The following is a 16,784-nucleotide window of genomic DNA, read 5'->3' as shown; positions in this document are numbered from 1 at the left end:
ATACAAATGCAAGAAGTATGGGTAATAAGCAGGAAGAACTGGAAGTGCTAATAAATAAATACAACTATGACATTGCTGGCATTACTGAAAGTTGGTGGGATAATACACACGACTGGAATGTTGGTGTGGATGGGTATAGTTTGCTCAGGAAGCATAGACAGGGGAAAAAGGGAGGAGGTGTTGCCTTATATATTAAAAATGTACACACTTGAACTGAGGTGGAGATGGACATAGGAGATGGAAGTGTTGAGAGTCTCTGGGTTAGGCTAAAAGGGGTAAAAAACACGGATGATGTTGTGCTGGGAGTCTACTACAGGCCACCTAATCAGGTGGAAGAGGTGGATGAGGCTTTTTTCAAACAACTAACAAAATCATCCAAACCCCAAGATTTGGTGGTGATGGGGGACTTCAACTATCCAGATATATATTGGGAAAATAACACTGCGGGGCACAGACTATCCAATAAGTTCCTGGACTGCATTGCAGACAACTTTTTATTTCAGAAAGTTGCAAAAGCTACTAGGGGGGAAGCTGTTCTAGACTTGATTTTAACAAATAGGGAGGAACTCGTTGAGAATTTGAAAGTAGAAGGAAGCTTGGGTGAAAGTGATCATGAAATCATAGAATTTGCAATTCTAAGGAAGGATAGAAGGCAGTACAGCAAAATAGAGACAATGGATTTCAGGAAGATGGATTTTGGTAAGCTCAGAGAGCTGATAGGTAAGGTCCCATGGGAATCAAGACTGAGGGGAAAAACAACTGAGGAGAGTTGGCAGTTTTTCAAAGGGACGCTATTAAGGGCCCAAAAGCAAGCTATTCCGATGGTTAGGAAAGATAGAAAATGTGGCAAAAGACCACCTTGGCTTAACCACGAGATCTTGCGTGACCTACAAAATAAAAAGGCATCATATAAAAAATGGAAACTAGGTCAGATTACAAAGAACGAATATAGGCAAATAACACAGGAATGCAGAGGCAAGATTAGAAAGCCAAAGGCACAAAATGAGCTCAAACTAGCTGTGGGAATAAAGGGAAACAAGAAGACTTTTTATCAATACATTAGAAGCAAGAGGAAGACCAAGGACAGGGTAGGCCCACTGTTCAGTGAGGAGGGGGAAACAGTAACAGGAGACTTGGAAATGGCAGAGATGCTTAATAACTTCGTTGTTTTGGTCTTCACTGAGAAGTCTGAAGGAATGTCTAATATAGTGAATGCTTACGGGAAGAGGGTAGGTTTAGAAGATAAAATAAAAAAAGAGCAAGTAAAAAATCACTTAGAAAAGTTAGATGCCTGCAAGTCACCAGGGCCTGATGAAAAGCATCCTAGAATACTCAAGGAGTTAATAGAGGAAGTATCTGAGCCTCTAGCTATTATCTTTGGGAAATCATGGGAGATGGGGGAGATTCCGGGAGACTGGAAAAGGGCAAATATAGTGCCCATCTATTAAAAGGGAAATAAAAACAACCCAGGAAACTACAGACCAGTTAGTTTAACTCCTGTGCCAGGGAAGATAATGGAGCAAGTAATTAAAGAAATCATCTGCAAACACTTGGAAGGTGGTAAGGTGATAGGGAATAGCCAGCATGGATTTGTAAAGAACAAATCATGTCAAACTAATCTGATAGCATTCTTTGATAGGATAACGAGCCTTGTGAATAAGGGAGAAGCGGTGGATGTGATATACCTAGACTTTAGTAAGGCATTTGATACGGTCTCGCATGATATTCTTATAGATAAACTAGGAAAGTACAATTTAGATGGGGCTACTATAAGGTGGGTGCATAACTGGCTGGATAACCGTACTCAGAGAGTAGTTATTAATGGCTCCCAATCCTGCTGGAAAGGTATAACAAGTGGGGTTCCACAGGGGTCTGTTTTGGGACCGGCTCTGTTCAATATCTTCATCAACGATTTAGATGTTGGCATAGAAAGTACGCTTATTAAGTTTGCAGACGATACCAAACTGGGAGGGATTGCAACTGCTTTGGAGGGCAGGGTCAAAATTCAAAATGATCTAGACAAATTGGAGAAATGGTCTGAGGTAAACAGGATGAAGTTCAATAAAGATAAATGCAAAGTGCTCCACTTAGGAAGGAACAATCAGTTTCACACATACAGAATGGGAAGAGACTGTCTATGAAGGAGTATGGCAGAAAGAGATCTAGGGGTCATAGTGGACCACAAGCTTAATATGAGTCAACAGTGTGATACTGTTGCAAAAAAAGCAAATGTGATTCTGGGATGCATTAACAGGTGTGTTGTAAACATGACACGAGAAGTCATTCTTCCGCTTTACTCTGCGCTGGTTAGGCCTCAACTGGAGTATTGTGTCCAGTTCTGGGCACCGCATTTCAAGAAAGATGTGGAGAAATTGGAGAGGGTCCAGAGAAGAGCAACGAGAATGATTAAAGGTCTTGAGAACATGACCTGTGAAGGAAGGCTGAAACAATTGGGTTTGTTTAGTTTGGAAAAGAGAAGACTGAGAGGGGACATGATAGCAGTTTTCAGGTATCTAAAAGGGTGTCATCAGGAGGAGGGAGAAAACTTGTTCACCTTAGCCTCCAATGATAGAACAAGAAGCAATGGGCTTAAACTGCAGCAAGGGAGATTTAGGTTGGACATTAAGAAAAAGTTCCTAACTGTCAGGGTAGTTAAACACTGGAATAGATTGCCTAGGGAAGTTGTGGAATCTCCATCTCTGGAGATATTTAAGAATAGGTTAGATAAATGTCTATTAGGGATAGTCTAGACAGTATTTGGTCCTGCCATGAGGGCAGGGGACTGGACTCGATGACCTCTCGAGGTCCCTTCCAGTTCTAGAGTCTATAAATCTATCAGCACTTGTCACCTGCCATCCCCTATTAAACCTCTTCTACATTCTTCATGTTTATCACACACATGCCAAAGTGAAAGAACAACTCCGTGCTAACTGCACTTCCACCAGGTGACATAATCCCCAAAAGATTCCGATTTTCAAATTTATCTCTGGATAATGAGACACAGCCATCCTTTGGCTGGAATAGATGATATCACTGCTGAGTATGAGAGTTGAATGGAGTAACATGTTGGCTAGCAGGTTACCGTATTATTTATTTGTAGGAGAGTAGCACACAGAGGCTCCAGTAGAATTCAGGACATCACTGTGCTTGGTGCTTCACAAATATATAGTAAGAGACAGTCTTTGCCTTGAGAAGCTTACAGTCTAAAGAGACAAGACAGGCAAAAAGTGGAAGGAGAAAGAGAGGCACAGAGAGTGAAGAAACTTCACCAAGATCACATAGCAGATCTGTGCAGAGCTCGGAAAAGAATGTAGGTCTCTTGATTGGAGCATACCACCTTTCACGAGCATCAACTACTCTGATATTTCAGAGAGTAGAAATACTTTACTTATACACTGTATGATTCATAGAGTTTAAGGGACCATTAGATCATCTAGTCTGACCTGTATATCACAGGACATAAAATTTCACCAAGTTATCCCTGCATTTAGCAAAATAACTTGTGCTTGACAAAAGCATATCTTGTGATTGGCTACAGCATATCTTCCAGAAAGGCATCCACTCCTGAAGACTCCAAGCAATGAAGAATCCACCAGTTCCTTTGGTAGTTTGTTCCGATGGTTAATCACCTTCCCTGTTAGAAACATGTGTCTTATTTTTAATTTGATTTGTCTGGCTTCAGCTTCCAGTCATTGGTTCTTGTTATGCCTTTTTCTGGTAGATTAAAGAGCCCATTAGTATCCAAAAAATATTCCCCCATGGTTGTGCTTATACACTGCAAACAAATCACCTCTTGGTCTTCTTTTTGATAAGCTAAAGAGATCGAGCCCTTTATGTCTCTCACTCTAAGGCATTTGAGGAGTGGACTTTTGTGAAAGATGGGTTTCTTAATACGCCACAGGTGTTTTTTAGACTTGTTTTGGTTCTGCTAGACTTGACCCATGAAATGGTCCAGTATGATAATTAAACATTTTCACTGGGGTAGCACCAAGGCCAACCAGGCTAGGGACCCATCATGCTGGCACTGTACAAACATATACTAAATGACAGTCCCTGACTCATACACTGTCTAAATATCTCCCTAAAGCATATAAAGCATCAGTTCTCAAGCTGTGGTCCGCAGAGCTCCTGCTGTTGGTTTATATAGAGCTGGCTGGTCACACAATGCTGCCTCCCCCTTTGTCTTCCAGCTGCTAAATTGCATTAAAAGACAGGTAGAGACATATAAAATGCTTTTCCGTTATTCAACTTCCATTTAAGCAAATGCTGTAGTTGTCCCAGGGATATTACTTGATCATGCATGGGGAGGGAGGTTGAGCATGAGACAATCTCTGTTGAGATATGGTCCATGCTATGAAACAGTTTGAAAATCAGGTGATATATTTTCTAAGATACTCCCTCCATGATTATCAGCTGAGGTGCTCAAGCTAGGTTGAAACAATTATCTGAATTTAAACAGGAGGCAGTTGCTGATAGGGTGCTCTCTGGGAAGAATGCCTCTCGGCTGTGGAATTCACTTAATCTCTGGGCATGGCTACACTTGCAAATGTAGAGTGCTTTGAGTTAAACCAGCCTTCGTAGAGTGCAGTAGGGAAAGCGTTGCAATCTGTCCACAATGACAGCTGCAAGCACACTGACATGGCCACATTAGCAGCTCTTGCAATGGCCACAGAGAACAGTGCATTGTGGTAGCTATCCCAGCATGCAAGTGGCTGCAATGTGCTTTTCAAATGATGGGGGCGGGTGAAGTGTGACAGAGAGTGTGTTGTGTGTATGTGGAGGGAGAGAAAGTGAGTTTTTGTGGAGCTGAGAGCATGTTAGCATGCTGTCTTGTAAGTTCAGACAGCAACAAATCCCCCTCCCACCCCTGCCTCTCTCTCTCTCACACAGCATTCCACAATAATAGTTGCTTTGTCTCGGAGCAGATAAGCATGCAGGCTGTCAGAAACAGAGCTTTCAAAGGCATATTGGCATGCCTGCAGTGATTCCAAAACAATGACAGAAGTGTCCACTTGACTTAAGGGGACTATAGGATGTTTTTGGAGGCTGATCAGAGCGCAGTAATGCAACACCTCATTCACACTGACGCCCAGGCATTTCAGCCAATGCACACCAAGTGTTAATCTTCTTGCTGAGGTGGAGTACCAGGAGCACTCTAACCCTAGAGTCAGAGCTCTCTACGTGCCTTGCCAGTGTGGATGGGTAGTGAGCTAGTGCGCCTGGGGCTGCTTTAATGCTCTCTAACTTGCAAGTGTAGCCAAGCTCTCTGTCTCCCAGAGACCAGATTTGTTAACCTCCTGACTCATTTCAAGTTCCACCTTTTTCCTTCAGTCATTTGGGGAGGGCATCAGGTGAGGGCCTTATGATTGTTTGTTGGTGAGTAATTTAATATAATTTATAACAACAGATTATAGATTTTTATAATAATTCATAATAATATAAATTTCACACTATAAGGGCAGATCTGCACTGTATAAGTGACTTGCTATTACTTTTTATTAGTAGTATTGCAGTGAAGCATAGGAACTCCAGTCATGGACCAGAACTCCTTTATGCTGGGCAATGTACAAACACAGAACAAAATGACTGTTCCCTGTCCCAAAGAGTTTGTATGAAGTCTTAAAATTCACATCAGGAAACACAGAAAAGTGCACAGGGCTTGTAGGCTTTTTGACAGGACTTGGATACTCCCCAAAGTGCTGAAAGGGTTACCCAATTCCTATATGCTGCATGCATATAGTTAGCTATATACATTTAAATAAATAAATAAATACTGTTAAGTTTAATCATAAATATGTAAAACTAAACTTAAGCTGTCCTAATAGCTGATCAAAGTACATTTCATGATGCACCTAGAAGTAATTGGATGCCTAATTTAATGAATTCCAGTGAAAATGAGGTAGGATCAGAAGCTAAAATAGGGAAAGAACAAGTTAAAAGTACTTAGAAAAGTTAGATGTCTTCAAGTCACCAGGGCCTAATGAAATACATCCTACAATATTCAAGGACCTGACTGAGGAGTTATCTGAGCCATTAGCGATTATCTTTGAAAAGTTAATCTTTGAAAGATGGATGAAATTCCAGAGGACTATAAAAGGGAAAATATAGGGCCAATCTATGAAAAGAAGAATAAGGACAACCTGGGGAATTACAGATCAGTCAGTTTAACTTCAGTATCCAGAAAAATGAAGCATCCAATGAAGTGGGTTGTAGCCCACGAAAGCTTATGCTCAAATAAATTTGTTAGTCTCTAAGGTGCCACAAGTACTCCTGTTCTTTTTGCGGATACAGACTAACACGGCTGCTACTCTGAAACCAGAAAGATAATGGAGCAAATAATTCAGCAATCAATTTGCAAGCACCTAGAAGATAAGGTGATAAGCAACAGTCAGCATGGATTTGCCAAAAACAGATCATGTCAAACCAACCTAATAGCTTTCTTTAACAGGGTAACAAGCCTTGTGGATAGGAGGCATGGGGTAGATGTATGGCTTTTGATACTGTCTTGTATGAAGAACAAGAGTAATGGTGGCACCTTAGAGAATGTTATGATTCCTGATGTCAGATTTGTGTCCATTTATTCTTTTCTGTAGAGACTGTCCAGTTTGGCCAATGTACATGGCAGAGGGGCATTGCTGGCACATGATGGCATATATCACATTGGTGTGGCTAATGTGATTAGCCCTATGATGGTGTCACTTTAATAGACATGTGGACAGAGTTGGCATTGGGCTTTGTTGCAAAGTTAGGTTCCTGGGTTAGTATTTTTGTTGTGTGGTGTGTGGTTGCTAGTGAGTATTTGCTTCAGGTTGGGAGGCTATCTTTTCTTTGTTGGGATTGGAGCAAATGTGATTGTATTTGTTATAACCTTATTCCCAGATTTGGACCTTAGCGTCCAAAAAATGGGGGTTAGCATGAAAACCTCCAAGCTTAGTTACCAGCTTGGACCTGGTACCTGCTGCCACCACCCAAAAAATTAGAGTGTTTTGGGGCACTCTGGTCCCTCTGAAAAACCTTCATGGGGACCCCAAGACCCAAATCCCTTGAGTCTCACAACAAAGGGAAATAATCCTTTTTCCCTTCCCCCCTCCAGGTGCTCCTGGAGAGATACACAGACACAAGCTCTGTGAAACTACACAGAGAGACTCCCCCTCTCTGTTCCCAATCCTGAAAACAAAAAGTACTTTCCTATTCCCCAGAGGGAATGCCAAGTCAGGCTAGCCAATTCAACACACACAGACCTCCCCTGATTTCTTCCTCCCACCAATTCCCTGGTGAGTACAGACTCAATTTCCCTGAAGTAAAGAAAAACTCCAACAGGTCTTAAAAGAAAGCTTTATATAAAAAAGAAAGAAAAAATACAAATGTTCTCTCTGTATTAAGATGATACAACACAGGGTCAATTGCTTAAAAGAATATTGAATAAACAGCCTTATTCAAAAAGAATACAAATCAAAGCACTCCAGCACTTATATTCATGCAAATACCAAAGAAAAGAAACCATATAACTTACTATCTGATCTCTTTGTCCTTACACTTAGAAACAGAAGATTAGAAAACAGAACTACTTCTCCAAAGCTCAGAGACAGCAGGCAGACAGAAACAAAGACTCAGACACACAATTCCCTCCACCCAAAGTTGAAAAAAAATCCGGTTTCCTGATTGGTTCTCTGGTCAGGTGTTTCAGGTGAAAGAGACATTAACCCTTAGCTATCTGTTTATGACACGCCCCCCAAATTGCAGACAGTGGGGAAGCTCACTGGCGGCAATTTCCTTCTAGAACTTGAAAATAAACAGATCAATACAACACATGCACCTTTACATATACTACTAAGTATATAACTAACAGACTTTTACATGTTAAGAACACTTTTTAACTACTGGATTCTGGGAAACTCTCACGGGAGAGTGCATCAGCAACTTTGTTAGAAGCTCCTGTGATGTGTTGAATGTCAAAATCAAAATCTTGGAGAGCTAAACTCCAACGAAGAAGTTTCTTGTTGTTCCCCTTGGCAGTATGAAGCCACTTTAGTGCAGCATGGTCAGTTTGTAGTTTGAACCGCCGTCCCCAAACATATGGGCGTAGCTTTTCCAGGGCGTACACAATGGCATAGCATTCCTTTTCACTGACTGACCAGTAACTTTCCCTCTCAGACAGTTTCTTGCTGAGAAACAAGACAGGATGGAAGTTGTGATCTGTTGCTTCCTGCATGAGCACTGCTCCTATACCATGCTCAGATGCATCTGTGGTTACTAGGAATGGCTTGTCAAAGTCCGGGGCCCTGAGCACAGGGTCAGACATGAGCATCGCCTTAAGCTGGGTAAAGGCCTTTTGACACTCATTAGTCCACTTAACGGCATTTGGCTGGGTCTTTTTGGTTAGGTCGGTCAATGGGGCAGCGATTTGGCTGTAGTGTGGTACAAATCGCCTGTAGTATCCGGCCAAGCCTAAGAAGGATTGGACCTGTTTCTTGGACCGTGGGACAGGCCACTTTTGGATAGCATCCACCTTGGCCTGTAGGGGGTTTATGGTTCCTCGACCCACCTGGTGCCCCAGGTAAGTCACTCTGTTTTGGCCTATTTGACACTTTTTGGCCTTAACAGTTAGTCCTGCCTGCCTGATGCGCTCAAAGACCTTTTCCAGGTGTAGTAGGTGTTCGGGCCAGGAGTCTGAAAAAATGGCCACATCATCGAGGTAGGCAACTGCAAATTCTCCCAGTCCAGCTAGTAGACCGTCTACCAGCCTCTGGAAGGTGGCGGGTGCATTTCGAAGGCCGAAAGGAAGGACATTGAATTCATACACCCCCGCATGGGTGACGAATGCTGACCTTTCCTTGGCAGGTTCATCTAGCGGTACTTGCCAGTACCCCTTGGTTAAGTCTATTGTAGAGATGAACTGGGCACGTCCCAACTTCTCCAATAGCTCATCGGTACGTGGCATTGGATAGTTGTCCGGACGAGTTACAGCATTTAGCTTACGGTAGTCCACGCAAAAGCGTATTTCCCCATCTGGTTTGGGTACCAGAACCACTGGAGATGCCCATGCACTGGTAGATGAGCCGATTATACCCATCTGTAGCATGTTCTGGATCTCCCGTTCTATAGCAGCTTGGGCATGAGGAGACACCCGGTAGGGTGGGGTTCTGATTGGGTGAGCATTACCTGTATCAATGGAGTGGTATGCCCGTTCAGTCCGTCCTGGGGTGGCTGAGAACAATGCGGCGAAGCTAGTGCACAGCTCCTTGATTTGTTGCCGCTGCAGACGTTCCAGGGTGGTTGAGAGGTTCACCTCTTCCACGCCACCGTCTTTTTTCCCGTCGTAGTAGACACCGTCAGGCCACTCAGCATCATCTCCCTGGACTGTAAACTGACAAACCTGTAAGTCTCTGGAATAGAAAGGCTTGAGAGAATTAACATGGTACACTTTAGGCTTTAGTGAGGAATTGGGAAATGCTATGAGGTAGTTCACAGCTCCCAGGCGCTCTTGGACCGTGAATGGCCCTTCCCATGATGCTTCCATCTTATGGGCCTTTTGCGCCGTCAAGACCATAACCTGGTCTCCTACCTTGAAGGAACGTTCTCTGGCATGTCTGTCATACCAGGCCTTTTGCTCTTCCTGAGCATTCTTTAGGTTCTCTCTAGCAAGGGCTAAAGAGTGTTGGAGGGTGCTTTGTAGGTTGCTTACAAAGTCCAGAATGTTAGTTCCTGGAGAAGGCGTAAACCCCTCCCATTGCTGCTTCACCAACTGTAATGGCCCCTTAACCTCGTGACCATACACAAGTTCAAATGGTGAAAACCCTAAACTGGGATGTGGTACAGCCCTGTAGGCAAACAGCAAGTGCTGCAACACTAGGTCCCAATTATTGGAGAATTCGTTGATGAATTTTCGTATCATGGCCCCCAAAGTTCCATTGAACCTTTCCACCAGGCCATTGGTTTGATGGTGGTACGGGGTGGCAACCAAGTGATTCACCCCATGAGTTTCCCACAGTTTTTCCATGGTCCCTGCCAGGAAATTAGACCCTGAATCTGTAAGGATGTCAGAGGGCCAACCTACCCTGGCAAAGATGTCTGTTAGGGCCAGGCACACAGTGTTAGCCCTGGTGTTGCCTAGAGCTACTGCTTCTGGCCATCGGGTAGCAAAGTCCACTAAAGTCAGTACGTACTGCTTTCCTCTGGGCGTCTTTTTTGGGAAAGGGCCCAGAATATCCACAGCTACTCGCTGAAATGGGACCTCAATTATGGGGAGTGGCTGGAGAGGGGCCTTGACCTGGTCTTGAGGCTTTCCCACTCTTTGGCATACCTCACAAGACCGGACATACTTGGCAACGTCCTTGCCCATCCCCTCCCAGTGGAAGGACTTCCCCAACCGGTCCTTGGTTCTGTTCACCCCAGCATGCCCACTGGGATGATCATGGGCTAAGCTTAAGAGCTTCCCCCGGTACTTAGTTGGAACCACCAACTGTTTTTGCGGCTGCCATTCTTCCCGGTGTCCACCAGAAAGAATTTCCTTGTATAAAAGTCCTTGGTCTATAACAAACCGGGATCGATTAGAAGAGCTGAGAGGCGGTGGGGTGCTCCGTGCCGCCGCCCAAGCTTTCTGAAGGCTGTCATCCGCTCCCTGCTCAGTCTGGAACTGTTCCCTTGAGGCTGGGGTCACCAGTTCTTCCTCAGACTGTGGACTTGGGCTTGGTCCCTCTGGAAGCGATGTAGGTGATGGGGTTGTTTCCGTTGCTGGTGAACCGCTCTCCGCTGGTGCACCTGAGGGTATTTCAGGCTCTGGCTGAGCCTTTTGGGTATGGCTGTCTGTTGCTTCTGCCAGTTCTGACTCGCTGGCGCCCTCTGGCGTTGAGTTTGAAGATGTGGTTGCACTTGCTGGTGCTGGTTGCTGTTCCAGTTCCGGGCCTGGGACTGGAGATGCTGTGGCTGTTTCAGTGGTAGGCATGGAATCCGGGTCCACTACCTCTGTCTGGGTCTCTGGTAACACAGACGGGGCCTCTGTGGACGGCTCAGGAACAGGAATGGGTCTGGAAGCTTGCCTGGTTTGGCTACGGGTAACCATTCCCACTCTCTTGGCCCGCCTCACCTGGTTGGCCAAGTCTTCCCCCAGTAGCATGGGGATAGGATAATTGTCATAGAGTGCAAAAGTCCACATTCCTGACCAGCCTTTGTACTGGACAGGCAGTTGAGCTGTAGGCAAGTCTACAGCTTGTGACATGAAGGGGTAAATTGTAACTTTGGCCTTTGGGTTGATGAATTTGGGGTCAACGAAGGATTGGTGGATAGCTGACACTTGTGCCCCCGTGTCTCTCCACGCAGTAACCTTCTTTCCGCCCACTCTCAAATTTTCCCTTCGCTCCAAGGGTATTTGAGAGGCATCTGGGCCTGGGGATCTTTGGTGTGATGGTGGTGTAATGAATTGCACTCGCATGGTGTTCTTTGGACAGTTGGCCTTGATATGTCCCAGTTCATTACACTTAAAGCATCTTCCATCTGATGGGTCACTGGGCCGAGGTGAGTTACTGGAGACTGGTGAGGTTGAAGGGTAGGATATCTGTGGCTTTACTTGGGTGGTATGTGGGGTCTTTGGCTGTCCTCGGTTGTAGGGTTTATGGTCTGTGTGCCCCCTGGGGTAATCGTTCCCCTTGACAGTAGCTTTCTTGCTTTCTGCCAGTTCCATCCATTTGGCTCCAATCTCCCCCGCCTCAGCGATATCTTTGGGATTTCTATCTTGTATGTACCATGTGATGTCTTCAGGAACACCATCCAAGAACTGCTCCATTTGTATGAGGAGGTTCAGTTCTTCCAAGGTTTGAATGTTGTTTCCTGTTAGCCAGGCCTCATAGTTTTTTGCAATGTAGTAGGCGTGTTTGGGAAATGACACCTCTGGTTTCCACTTTTGGGTTCTGAAGCGCCGATGGGCATGATCTGGGGTTATTCCCATCCTGTATCTGGCCTTGGTTTGAAAAAGTTTATAGTCATTCATTTGCGGCTTAGGCATTTCAGCTGCCACCTCTGCTAAAGGTCCACTGAGTTGTGGCCTTAATTCTACCATGTACTGGTCTTCGGGGATGCTGTACCCAAGACAAGCTCTTTCAAAATTTTCCAAGAAGGCCTCGGTGTCATCACCTGCCTTGTAGGTGGGAAATTTCCTGTGCTGTGGAGCAATAATTGGCGCCGGGTTGTTAGGGTTGGCTGGCACATGCAGCCCAGCTTTTGCCAAATCCAGTTCATGTTTTCTCTGTTTTTCCTTCTCTTCATTTTCTTTTTCCATTTGTTTTTGTTGTTTTTCCATGTCTCGGCGGTGGGCCGCCTCTTCTTCTTCTTGCTTCCTTCTGTGGGCCAACTCATCTTCTGCTTGTTTCCTTCGGTAGGCTACCTCTTCTTCTTCTAGTTTTCTTTTGTGTGCTGCCTCTTGGGCTGCCTGTTCTCTTTGGAAGGCTGCCAGTTTCAGGTTTTCTTCCTTTTCTTTTATCTCCATCTCTTTTTGTTTTATTTCTAGTTCCTGTTTGTGTTTTTCCATCTCTCGCCTGTGTTCAGCTTCTTTGAATTGGGCTTCGGCCTCCATTTTTGTCCTGGTAGACATGGTTCCTGTTTTCTTGTGTTGGGGTGCCCTCCGGTGTTTCTCTTTTGAACTGCAGGCTCTGTTCCCTCCTGGAGTCTGCCTAGCAACAGTACTTTTTTCCCTTTCTCTCTCTAGCTAATGTTCAATGAAGGGAAACCAGAAAAACCACTTTATTTGCATGCATATAAGTGCTGGTACTTGCCTCCTAATGGGAGGGCTATTGCATGACAAAAGACCCTTAACAGTTTGGTAATGGCTTCTTGCTTATCATGCAAGGCACAAACGGCCAGAGAGAGAGCAGAAAAAAAAATTCTCTCTGGTTCCCTTTTAAACCCAAACTGTTTCTCTCTGCTAAAAAGCCCTTAGCAGAGAAAAGAAAAATATAATATTCCTACTGGCTTCTGGATTCTGTCTATATCCCGCCACTGCCACTCATGTTATAACCTTATTCCCAGATTTGGACCTTAGCGTCCAAAAAATGGGGGTTAGCATGAAAACCTCCAAGCTTAGTTACCAGCTTGGACCTGGTACCTGCTGCCACCACCCAAAAAATTAGAGTGTTTTGGGGCACTCTGGTCCCTCTGAAAAACCTTCATGGGGACCCCAAGACCCAAATCCCTTGAGTCTCACAACAAAGGGAAATAATCCTTTTTCCCTTCCCCCCTCCAGGTGCTCCTGGAGAGATACACAGACACAAGCTCTGTGAAACTACACAGAGAGACTCCCCCTCTCTGTTCCCAATCCTGAAAACAAAAAGTACTTTCCTATTCCCCAGAGGGAATGCCAAGTCAGGCTAGCCAATTCAACACACACAGACCTCCCCTGATTTCTTCCTCCCACCAATTCCCTGGTGAGTACAGACTCAATTTCCCTGAAGTAAAGAAAAACTCCAACAGGTCTTAAAAGAAAGCTTTATATAAAAAAGAAAGAAAAAATACAAATGTTCTCTCTGTATTAAGATGATACAACACAGGGTCAATTGCTTAAAAGAATATTGAATAAACAGCCTTATTCAAAAAGAATACAAATCAAAGCACTCCAGCACTTATATTCATGCAAATACCAAAGAAAAGAAACCATATAACTTACTATCTGATCTCTTTGTCCTTACACTTAGAAACAGAAGATTAGAAAACAGAACTACTTCTCCAAAGCTCAGAGACAGCAGGCAGACAGAAACAAAGACTCAGACACACAATTCCCTCCACCCAAAGTTGAAAAAAAATCCGGTTTCCTGATTGGTTCTCTGGTCAGGTGTTTCAGGTGAAAGAGACATTAACCCTTAGCTATCTGTTTATGACAAATAGACATGTGGACAGAGTTGGCATTGGGCTTTGTTGCAAAGTTAGGTTCCTGGGTTAGTATTTTTGTTGTGTGGTGTGTGGTTGCTAGTGAGTATTTGCTTCAGGTTGGGAGGCTATCTTTTCTTTGTTGGGATTGGAGCAAATGTGATTGTATTTTAGAGCGTGGCTGTAGACAATGGATTGTGTGGTGTTCAAATTTCCATCCCACCATCAACCTCTGCCTGGACCAATCCACACAAGCGGTCCATTTCCTGGAAACTACTGTGCTAATAAGCAATGGTCACATAAACACCACTCTATACCGGAAACCTACTGACCACTATACTTACTTACATGCCTCCAGCTTCCATCTAGGACACACCACACAATCCATTGTCTGCAGCCAAGCTCTAAGATACAACCGCATTTACTCCAATCCCTCAAACAGAGACAAACACCTACAAGATCTCTATCAAGCATTCTTAAAACAACAATACCCACCTGCTGACGTGGAAAAACAGATTGACAGAGCCAGAAGAGTATCCAGACATAACCTACTACAGGACAGGCCCAACAAAGAAAATAACAGAAAGTCACTAGCCGTCACCTTCAGCCCCCAGCTAAAACCTCTCCAGCGCATCATCAAAGATCTGAAACCTATACTGAAAGACAATCCCTCAGTCTCACAGATCTTGGGAGACAGGCCAGTCCTCGCTTATAGACAGCCTCCCAACCTGAAACAAATACTCACCAGCAACCACACACCACACACCAAAAACACTATCCCAGGAACCTATCCTTGCAACAAAGCCCGTGCCAACTCTGTCCACATATTTATTCAAATGACACTATCATAGGACCTAATCACATTAGCCACGCCATCAGCGGCTCGTTCACCTTCACATCTACCAACGTGATATTGCCATCATGTGCCAGCAACGCCCCTCTGCCATGTACATTGGCCAAACTGGACAGTCTCTACGTAAAAGAATAAATGGACACAAATCTGACATCAGGAATCATAATATTCAAAAACCAGTAGGAGAACATTTCAACCTCTCTGGTTACTCAGCAACAGACTTAAAGGTGGCAATTTTGCAACATAAAAGCTTTAAAAACAGACTCCAATGAGAAACTGCTGAACTGGAATTAATTTGAAAACTAGATACCATTAACTTGGGCTTGAATAGAGACTGGGAGTGGTTGAGTCATTACACAAATTGAATCTATTTCCCATGTTAAGTATCCTCACACCTTCTTGTCAACTGTCTGAAATGGACTATCTTGATTATCACTGCAAAAGTTTTTTTTCTCCTGCTGATAATAGCTCATCTTAATTAATTAGTCTCTTAGAGTTGGTATGGCAACTTCCACCTTTTCATGTACTCCATATGTGTATATATATATATCTTCTTACTATATGTTCCATTCTATGCATCTGATAAAGTGGGCTGTAGCCCACAAAAGCTTATGCTCAAATAAATGTATTAGTCTCTAAGGTGCCACAAGTACTCCTGTTCTTTTTGTGGATACAGACTAACATGGCTGCTACTCTGAAACTTGTCTTGTATGACTTTTTCAAGAACAAACTAGGGAAATACAATCTAGCTGGAGCTACTATAAGGTGGTGCATAATTGGTTGGAAAACCATTTCCAGAGCGTTATAAGTAGTTCACAATCACGCCTGAAAGGCATACCAAGTGGGGTCCTGCAGGTGATCAGTTCTGGGTCCATTCTGTTCTGTTCAAAATCTTCATCAAAGATTTAGATAATGGCATAGATAGTACACTTATAAAGTTTGCAGATGATATCAAGCTGAGAGGGATTGCAAGTGTTTTGGGGGACAGGATTAAAACTGAGAATGATTTGGACAAACTGGAGAAATGGTCTGAAGTAAACAGGATGAAATTCAATAAAGACAAATGCAAAGTACTCCGTTAAGGAAGGAACAATCAGTTGTACACATAAAAAATGGAAAACAACTGCCTAGGAAGGAGTATTGCAAAAAGCATGCCAATAAGCACAAGAGCAAAGCATGACTGCTTTGGGGTGTTTACAAAATACGGAGACATTTATGGCTTAACTATGAGTTTCCCTATGTATATCACACAAATCATTAAAAGGAAAATATTTTAAAAAGGGGAATATAAAATATCTCTTTGTCCCATTTTTAGTGCATGTGAAATTCTATTTGAGATTTATTATTTACAGGAGAAAAATACTTTAGATTTTTCATGCATCTGGTATAATTGAATTATGGAAATTAAGACATAGGATGCAACTGTTCAGACATTAGCATAACAAACCAAACAGCTAGAACAACTGTGATTGGGGAGTCTTTCTAAAGTTTTCCTTGCAGTATTTGTCCATGAGTTGCTACTAACTCTGCTGAGTATTGAATCCAAAGCTGATCTGAGTTTCTAGTCATTAGTGGAGGTCAGTTATTTTTGCCAGAAGTAGTTTGTTTTTCTAAAATTGGGACCAGATTTCAGTCACTGCATCTCTCTAAACACTGCAAAGCCGCATCATGCCTGGGCAGCTTATAGCAGAGAGTTTGCACTGGTTCTATTGTCACTTTGATGTGTTCAGGTACAGGGCTATAAATAGAAGCAGCAAGCATTAGTCATCTTAATTGAATAGATGTGGCAGCCTGTGATGTCACTATTGTTTACTCAGGTCTGACTCTACCAGATATATTATTAAAAATGTAAAGAGACTGTGTCCTCCCAACAAACCCCTTCAATTTAGACACTAGTGTTCTTACAAAAATGACTTTTCACAGTGGAGATATCAGCTTATGCCACGTGTATGCTGAAGGAATGTAGTGTGAACAAACAGACAGACAGTGAGTGATTCTTTTGGCCCCACCCCACCCCTTTCAAAAAAGAAGGCAGCCTTTGCCAAAGTTGTTGGAGCTGAGGAAGTTAAAAGAGTGC

Source organism: Gopherus evgoodei, chromosome 9 (genome assembly GCF_007399415.2).
Source record: "Gopherus evgoodei ecotype Sinaloan lineage chromosome 9, rGopEvg1_v1.p, whole genome shotgun sequence".
NCBI lineage: Eukaryota > Metazoa > Chordata > Testudines > Testudinidae > Gopherus > Gopherus evgoodei.
The sequence above is the reverse complement of the archived record's forward strand: the minus strand, read 5'-3'. Positions refer to the sequence as shown.